Source organism: Salmo trutta, chromosome 4, assembly GCF_901001165.1.
Source record: "Salmo trutta chromosome 4, fSalTru1.1, whole genome shotgun sequence".
In the NCBI taxonomy this organism is placed as follows: Eukaryota; Metazoa; Chordata; class Actinopteri; order Salmoniformes; family Salmonidae; genus Salmo; species Salmo trutta.
The window spans coordinates 17,200,466-17,209,016 of record NC_042960.1 but is presented as its reverse complement, the minus strand read 5'-3'; positions in this window follow the sequence as shown (position 1 = coordinate 17,209,016).

The following is an 8,551-nucleotide window of genomic DNA, read 5'->3' as shown; positions in this document are numbered from 1 at the left end:
CCACACTAACGGCACCACTAGGCAGGAGGCGGGGAGTATGGGAGTGGGATCCATGGGCCACTCTCTGTGTCATACAGCCGGGACAATGCGTCTGCCTTCACATTCTGGGAGCTTGGTCAGTTGGAAAGGGTAAACACAAAACAGGTGAAAAACATGGCCCACCTTGCCTGGCGAGGGTTCAATCTCCTCGCTGCCCGGATATACTCCAGATTGCGGTGGTCAGTCGAGATGAGAAAAGGGTGTTTGCCCCCTCAAGCCAATGTCTCCACGCCTTCAGAGCCTTGATGACAGCCAACAGCTCCCGGTCCCCCACATCATAGTTTCGCTCCGCCGGGCTGAGAAGACACAGGGTCGGAGCTTCGGTGGCATACCCGAGCACTGAGAGAGCACATCTCCTATCCCAGCCTCGGACGCGTCCATCTCCACTATGAACGCCAAAGAGGGATCTGGATGTGCCTGCATGGGAGCCGAGGTAAACAGAGACCTCAGGTGACCAAAAGCCCTGTCCGCCTCAGCCGACCACTGCAAACGCACCGGGCCCCCCTTCAGCAGTGAGGTAATGGGAGCCGCTACCGTACCTCACCAAAACCCCGGATAAACCTCCGGTAGTAGTTGGCAAACCCTAAGAACTGCTGCACCTCCTTTACCGTGGTGGGACTTGGCCAATTACGCACGGCTCCATCTCCACCCCTGAGGTGGAAATGCGGTACCCTAGGAAGGAGACGGACTGCTGGAAGAACAGGCACTTCTCAGCCTTGAGGTACAGGTCATGCTCCAACAGGCGACCAAGCACCCTGCGCCCCAGGGACACATGCTCGGCGCGTGCGGCAGAGTATATCAGAATGTCATCAATATACACCACTACACCCTGCCCGTGCAGGTCCCTGAAAATCTCGTATAAAAAGGCCTGGAAGACTGATGGCGCATTCATCAACCCGTACGGCATGACGAGGTACTCATAGTGCCTTGAGGTGGTACTGAAAGCCGTCTTCCACTCGTCTCCCTCCCGGATACGCACCAGGTTGTAAGCACTCCTGAGATCTAGTTTGGTGAAGAAGAGCGCCCCGTGCATTGACTAAATCGCTGTGGCTATGAGCGGTAGCGGGTAACTATACCTCACAGTGATCTGGTTCAGACCCCGATAGTCAATACATGGGCGAAGATCTCCTTTCTTCTTCTTCACAAAAAAGAAGCTTGAGGAGGCGGGTGAAGTGGATGACCGAATGTACCCCTGACGCAGGGATTCGGAGACATATGTTTCCATATCCTCCCTCTCCGCCTGTGAGAGGGGATACACGTGAGTCCTGGGAAGTGCAGCGTCTACCAGGAGATTTATCGCGCAATCGCCCCGTCAATGGGGTGGTAATTGAGTCGCTTTCTTTTTGGAGAAGGCGAGAGCCAAATCGGCATATTCAGGGGGAATGCGCACGGTGGAGACCTGGTCTGGACTCTCCACTGTAGTAGCACCAACGAAAACCCCTAAACACCTCCCCGAGCACTCTCGCGAGCAGCCTGTGAGAGCCATCTGTGGCCAAGAAACAGTGGGGTCATGACAAACTAACCAGGGTAGGCCTAGCACCACGGGAAATGCAGGAGAGTTAATAAGGAAGAGACTAATTCTCTCCTTGTGACCCCCCTGCTTCACCATGCCCAGAGGAGTGGTGGCCTCTCTGATCAACCCTCACCCTAATGGTCGACTATCTAAGGCGTGAACAGGGAAAGGCACAGCCATGGGAACAATGGGGATCCCTAAACTATGGGCAAACGATCTATCTATAAAATTCCCAGCTGCGCCTGAATCGACGAGTGCCTTATGCTGGGAATGCGGGGTAAACTCAGAAAAAGTGACATACACAAACATATGTGCGACAGAGGGCTCTGGGTGAGAATGGTGCCGGCTCACCTGGGGTGACGCCAGAGTGCCCTGCCTGCTGCCTCGATACCCAGAGGAACCAACCCGGCACCGACCGGCAGTGTGACCTCTGCGGCCACAGATGGTGCACGAGCTGGAACTCCCTCCAGTCTCCCTGCGAACCACCCTCCCAGCTCCATGGGTTCAGAGAGGGGGCGCGGGGGGATGGAACCAACAGACCCCGATCTGAACATCCGCGGGCAGCCAGCAGGTTATCCAGCCGGATGGACAGGTCCACCAGCTGGTCGAACGTGAGGGTGGTGTCTCTGCAGGCCAACTCCTGACGGATGTCCTCACGCAGACTGCAGCGATAATGGTCGATCAGGGCCCTGTCGTTCCATCCCGCGCCGGCAGCCAGGGTCCGAAACTCCAGGGTGAACTCCTGGGTGCTCCTCGTCCCCTGCGTAAGATGGAATAGTCGAACACTTCCTGGAAGCGGCGGGTGAACTCCTCAAACTAGTCCAACGCCATATCTCCCTCTCTCCACACAGCGTTGGCCCACTCCAGGGCTTTCCCGGTGAGGCATGAGACGAGAGTGGACACCCTCTCACGGCCCGAAGGAGCCGGGTGGACGGTTGCCAGGTACAAGTCCAGCTGCAAGAGGAACCCCTGGCAGTTCGCAGCCGTCCCATTGTATTCCTGGGACCAGGAGAACGAGGGGCGCGTAGTGGAGACCCCGGCTGTGCTGGTGGAGGTGCTGGGAGAACTCCCTGTCTCTCCCAGCGGTCCATTGTCTGGACAACGCGGTCCATGGCGGTGCCAAGATGGTGGAGCATTGCTGCGTGCTCCCGGACGCGCTCCTCCGCCCCTATACCTGGGGTACCTGCTCCTGCTGACTCCATAAGTTTGGTCCGATATTCTGTAAGGGGTGCATACTGGCGGCAGAGAGGTCAGACACAGGAGAGCAAAAACTGTGTTTCCAACTGCGCAGTTTAATAAGAAAAACCCACTGGAAAACAGAACAATCAATAAATGGGCACATAACCCGACGCACACCAGACATAACGTGCACAAGCACTTACAATACCGGACAAGGACATGGGGGGAAGAAAGGGTTAAATACACAACATGTAATTGATGGAATTGAAACCAGGTGTGTGGGAAGACAAGACAAAAACTATGGAAAATGAAAGGTGGATTGGCGATGAATAGAAGACCGGTGACGTCGAACAAGGAGAGGGACCGACTTCGGAGGAAGTCGTGACAATGCCAGATGTAAGAAATACAGCAGGCAGAAATTATAAAAAACTCGTCATACCAGCTGTATTTCTACCTGCTTGAATGGCAATAGCTCAGATACGTATTAAAACCCACTTGGGTTAATTTTCGGAAATGTAACTCGCATAATAAAATAAATGTCACGTCCTGACCAGCAGAGGGCGTATTGCTTAGTCTAGGTCAGGATGTGGCAGGGGGTTTGTGTTTGTTTAATGTTGGGTTCATGATTGGGACTTCCAATTGAAGGCAGGTGTGTATAGTTGCCTTTGATTGGAAGTCCTATATAGGTGTGTGTGTTTGTATTTGGGGTGGTGGGTAGTTGTTTTTGCATTTGCTTTGTGAGCCTGCAAAACTGTTTGCTGTCGTGAGTACTGTTTTTCGTTTTCCAGTGGATACTTTACTTGTTTTGTTAATTAAAGAAACATGAGTGTCGCCGCTGCGCCTTGGTCCTTCTCTCTCATGTATGACATTTTCAACGATGAGTACGACTTATTCTGTGACAATAAATCCCTGTACATATCAGTCTGTTTAAGCTAGAGATGTATTTTTGGATGGGCTGCGTCTCAATCGCCCACATTCCGCCCATATCTGCCTTCCGCATCTGCGGTGAAAAGTGGCAGAGCTAAAGACAATGATACATACAAATAAAATAATACTCTGTAGTGTTCGAATGGTTTGGCCTACAAACTATTGACCCCTCGATGTAAAGGTGAGTCTCTCACGAACACGTACGTCAGTTGTTTTGTTCTAGGACGCCAACAAGCCTCACAAGACTTGCCTGAAGGCAGCCCGGTACAAGTTTAAACAAATTATGAAAATATGTAAGGAAGTAGTTTAGTGCCAAAAAAATGGGTTAAATATGTGTAAAAACGTAATATTTTGCTTACTGATCATTCGTATGTCTCTCAGATATAGGAATGACACTTCAAATTTCCCCTTAAATGTGCTTGGCATGATGAAATGTGAAACAACAATAATAATTTCCATTCCATCAACAGTACTTACGGCAACAGCAATCGTGGCAACTGAGTCAGCACAATCAACAACAACCACAGCTGTTCCCACAACAACCACGCAGCAGACACAACAAAATGAGTTGTGCGTACAAAACCCACAGCTGCAACCACAACAACCACAGCTGCACAAACAACAACATGATCTGCAAGAACATCAACAACAGCACGAGCAACAACACCCGAAACCAAGCCAAAAACAAACAACAACAGTCGTCCACACAAAAACAACAGCTGCTCCCACAACAACCACAGCTGCTTCTGCTACGACAACTAAAACTGTGGCTACAAAAACATCCGCAGTCCTAACAACAACAACAACAGCTGTTCCTACAACAACAAAAGCTTCCCCCACAACAACCATAGCTGCTGCTACTACAACAACAGCTGCAGCTACAACAACCAAAGCCATCCCCACAACCACAGATGTTCCTGTAACAACCACATCTACAACGACAACCACAGCCGCAGCTCTGACAACCACAGCCAGCCCCACAACAACCACAGCTTCCCCCAAATCAACCACAGATGCTGTAACGACAACAACAGTTGTCCCCACATCATCCACAGCTGTTCATACAACTACCATAGCTACCCCCAAAACAACCACAGCTTTTTACACAACAACCTCAGCTTCACCAATGATAACTACAGCGGTACCAACAATAACTACAGCCTCTGCTACAACAACAACACCTGTTGCTCCAACAACTACTGTTGCCCCAACCAGTGTTTCCACTGACCCTCCTACAGCAAATGAAGGTGTACTTATTCTGCATTTCCGGCTGAATAGTACATTTTTGGAAGCCTACAATAATCCACAGTCCAATGAGTACCTTAATTTGGCATCAAATCTCATAACTGAGGTAAATGTTGATAATTGATATCAGCACGAATATTTAATGTACATTTAAAACAAAACTTGATTGTGAGTTATATTTATAATTGTTCTTGTCCTTTTAATGCTTATTGTGTGCACTGATATTTTTCTACAGTTGAATCGAGGATACAAACGTATATATCCTGTAATCTTCCTCAGATGCATCATCATCAGTTTCTGGTATGTTCAGTTTTCTTTTTGGTCCACATTTCTACAACTGACTTATTTTGCAGGTAGACAAAGTTTATTAGTCACATGTAAACCATTCTTTAACAATAGTAATGGTACTAATACTACTACTAACAACAATAATAACTTTTATTGCATTTCACATCAATTCTGTTCTTTGATATTTAGGTCTGGTTCTGTGGGTGTGACAACCAACTTGATCTTCACAAGCCAGTCTGTGGTCCCTAACATTACAAATGTAGAGGACTCCCTCAAGACCTCCATCAACACGTTCACAGTCTTCTTAGATGTTATCACTGGCAGTATCAACGCTGGTAAGGACTTATCTAAACACAACACATAATACAATTCAGACACTTTATGGGGTGTAGAGTAGTTGTCCGAGTTGTCCAGAACTTTGGTATTGGGTTGCCAAACAAATTTAGTACAGCACGTTTTTCAGATATTGTAAAGCATTTTAATGGTCGTAATCAAATATTTTTTTACACAGAACTCCAGAATAACACGACTGCTACTACGACTACCAACACAACGACAGCTGCTCCAACAACAACCACAGCCTCCCCCTCAACAACTACCCCTGCTGCTACGACAACAACGGCTGCTGCTACAACAACCACAGCTGCTCCAACAACAACCACAGCATTACCCACAACAACCACAGTTGCTGCTACTACAACCACAGATGCACACACAACAACCACAGATGCAACCACAACAACCACAGATGCACCCACAACAACCACAGATGCACCCACAACAACCACAGCTGCTCCCACAACAACCACAGCTTCTCCCACAACAACCACAGCTGCTCTGACAACAACCACAGAATCTCCGACAACAACCACAGAATCTCCCTCAACAACCACAGATGCACCCACAACAACCACAATTGCACCCACAACAACCACAGCTGCTCACACAACAACCACGGATGCTCCCACAACAACCACAGCTTCTCCCACAACAACCACAGCTGCTCCAACAACAACCACAGCTGCTCCCAAAACAACCACAGATGTTCCAACAACAACCACAGCTGCTCCAACAACAACCACAATTGCACCCACAACAACCACAGCTGCTCCCACAACAACCACAGCTGCTCCCACAACAACCATAGCTGCACCCACAACAACCACAGATGCACCCACAACAACCACAGCTGCTCCCACAACAACCACAGCTGCTCCCACAACAACCACGGTTGCTCCCACAACAACCGCAGCTTCTCCCACAACAACCACAGCTGCTCCAACAACAACCACAGATGTTCCAACAACATCCACAGCTGCTCCAACAACAACCACAGATGTTCCAACAACAACCACAGCTGCTCCAACAACAACAACTTTGGCTCCAACAACAACCACAGTGGCTCCAACAACAACCACAGATGCACCCACAACAACCACAGCTGCTCCCACAACAACCACAGATGTTCCAACAACAACCACAGCTCCTCCCACAACAACCACAGCTGCTCCAACAACAACCACAGAATCTCCCACAACAACCACAGATGCACCCACAACAACCACAGCTGCACCCACAACAACCACAGCTGCTCCAACAACAACCACAGATGCACCCACAACAACCACAGCTGCTCCCACAACAACCACGGTTGCTCCCACAACAACCACAGCTTCTCCCACAACAACCACATCTGCTCCAACAACAACCACAGCTGCTCCAACAACAACCACAGCTGCTCCAACAAAAACCACAGCTGCTCCAACAACAACCACAGAATCTCCCACAACAACCACAGAATCTCCCACAACAACCACCAATGCACCCACAACAACCACAGCTGCTCCCACAACAACCACAGCTGCTCCGACAACAACCACAGAATCTCCCTCAACAACCACAGATGCACCCACAACAACCACAATTGCACCCACAACAACCACAGCTGCTCCCACAACAACCACGGATGCTCCCACAACAACCACAGCTTCTCCCACAACAACCACAGCTGCTCCAACAACAACCACACCTGCTCCCAAAACAACCACAGATGTTCCAACAACAACCACAGCTGCTCCAACAACAACCACAATTGCACCCACAACAACCACAGCTGCTCCCACAACAACCACAGCTGCTCCCACAACAACCATAGCTGCACCCACAACAACCACAGATGCACCCACAACAACCACAGATGCACCCACAACAACCACAGATGCACCCACAACAACCACAGCTGCTCCCACAACAACCACAGCTGCTCCCACAACAACCACGGTTGCTCCCACAACAACCACAGCTTCTCCCACAACAACCACAGCTGCTCCAACAACAACCACAGATGTTCCAACAACATCCACAGCTGCTCCAACAACAACCACAGATGTTCCAACAACAACCACAGCTGCTCCAACAACAACAACTTTGGCTCCAACAACAACCACAGTGGCTCCAACAACAACCACAGATTCACCCACAACAACCACAGCTGCTCCCACAACAACCACAGATGTTCCAACAACAACCACAGCTTCTCCCACAACAACCACAGCTGCTCCAACAACAACCACAGAATCTCCCACAACAACCACAGATGCACCCACAACAACCACAGCTGCACCCACAACAACCACAGCTGCTCCAACAACAACCACAGATGCACCCACAACAACCACAGCTGCTCCCACAACAACCACGGTTGCTCCCACAACAACCACAGCTTCTCCCACAACAACCACATCTGCTCCAACAACAACCACAGCTGCTCCAACAACAACCACATCTGCTCTAACAACAACCACAGCTGCTCCAACAACAACCACAGAATCTCCCACAACAACCACAGAATCTCCCACAACAACCACCAATGCACCCACAACAACCACAGCTGCTCCCACAACAACCACAGCTGCTCCGACAACAACCACAGAATCTCCCTCAACAACCACAGATGCACCCACAACCACCACAATTGCACCCACAACAACCACAGCTGCTCCCACAACAACCACGGATGCTCCCACAACAACCACAGCTTCTCCCACAACAACCACAGCTGCTCCAACAACAACCACAGCTGCTCCCAAAACAACCACAGATGTTCCAACAACAACCACAGCTGCTCCAACAACAACCACAATTGCACCCACAACAACCACAGCTGCTCCCACAACAACCACAGCTGCTCCCACAACAACCATAGCGGCACCCACAACAACCACAGATGCACCCACAACAACCACAGATGCACCCACAACAACCACAGCTGCTCCCACAACAACCACAGCTGCTCCCACAACAACCACGGTTGCTCCCACAACAACCACAGCTTCTCCCACAACAACAACAGCTGCTCCA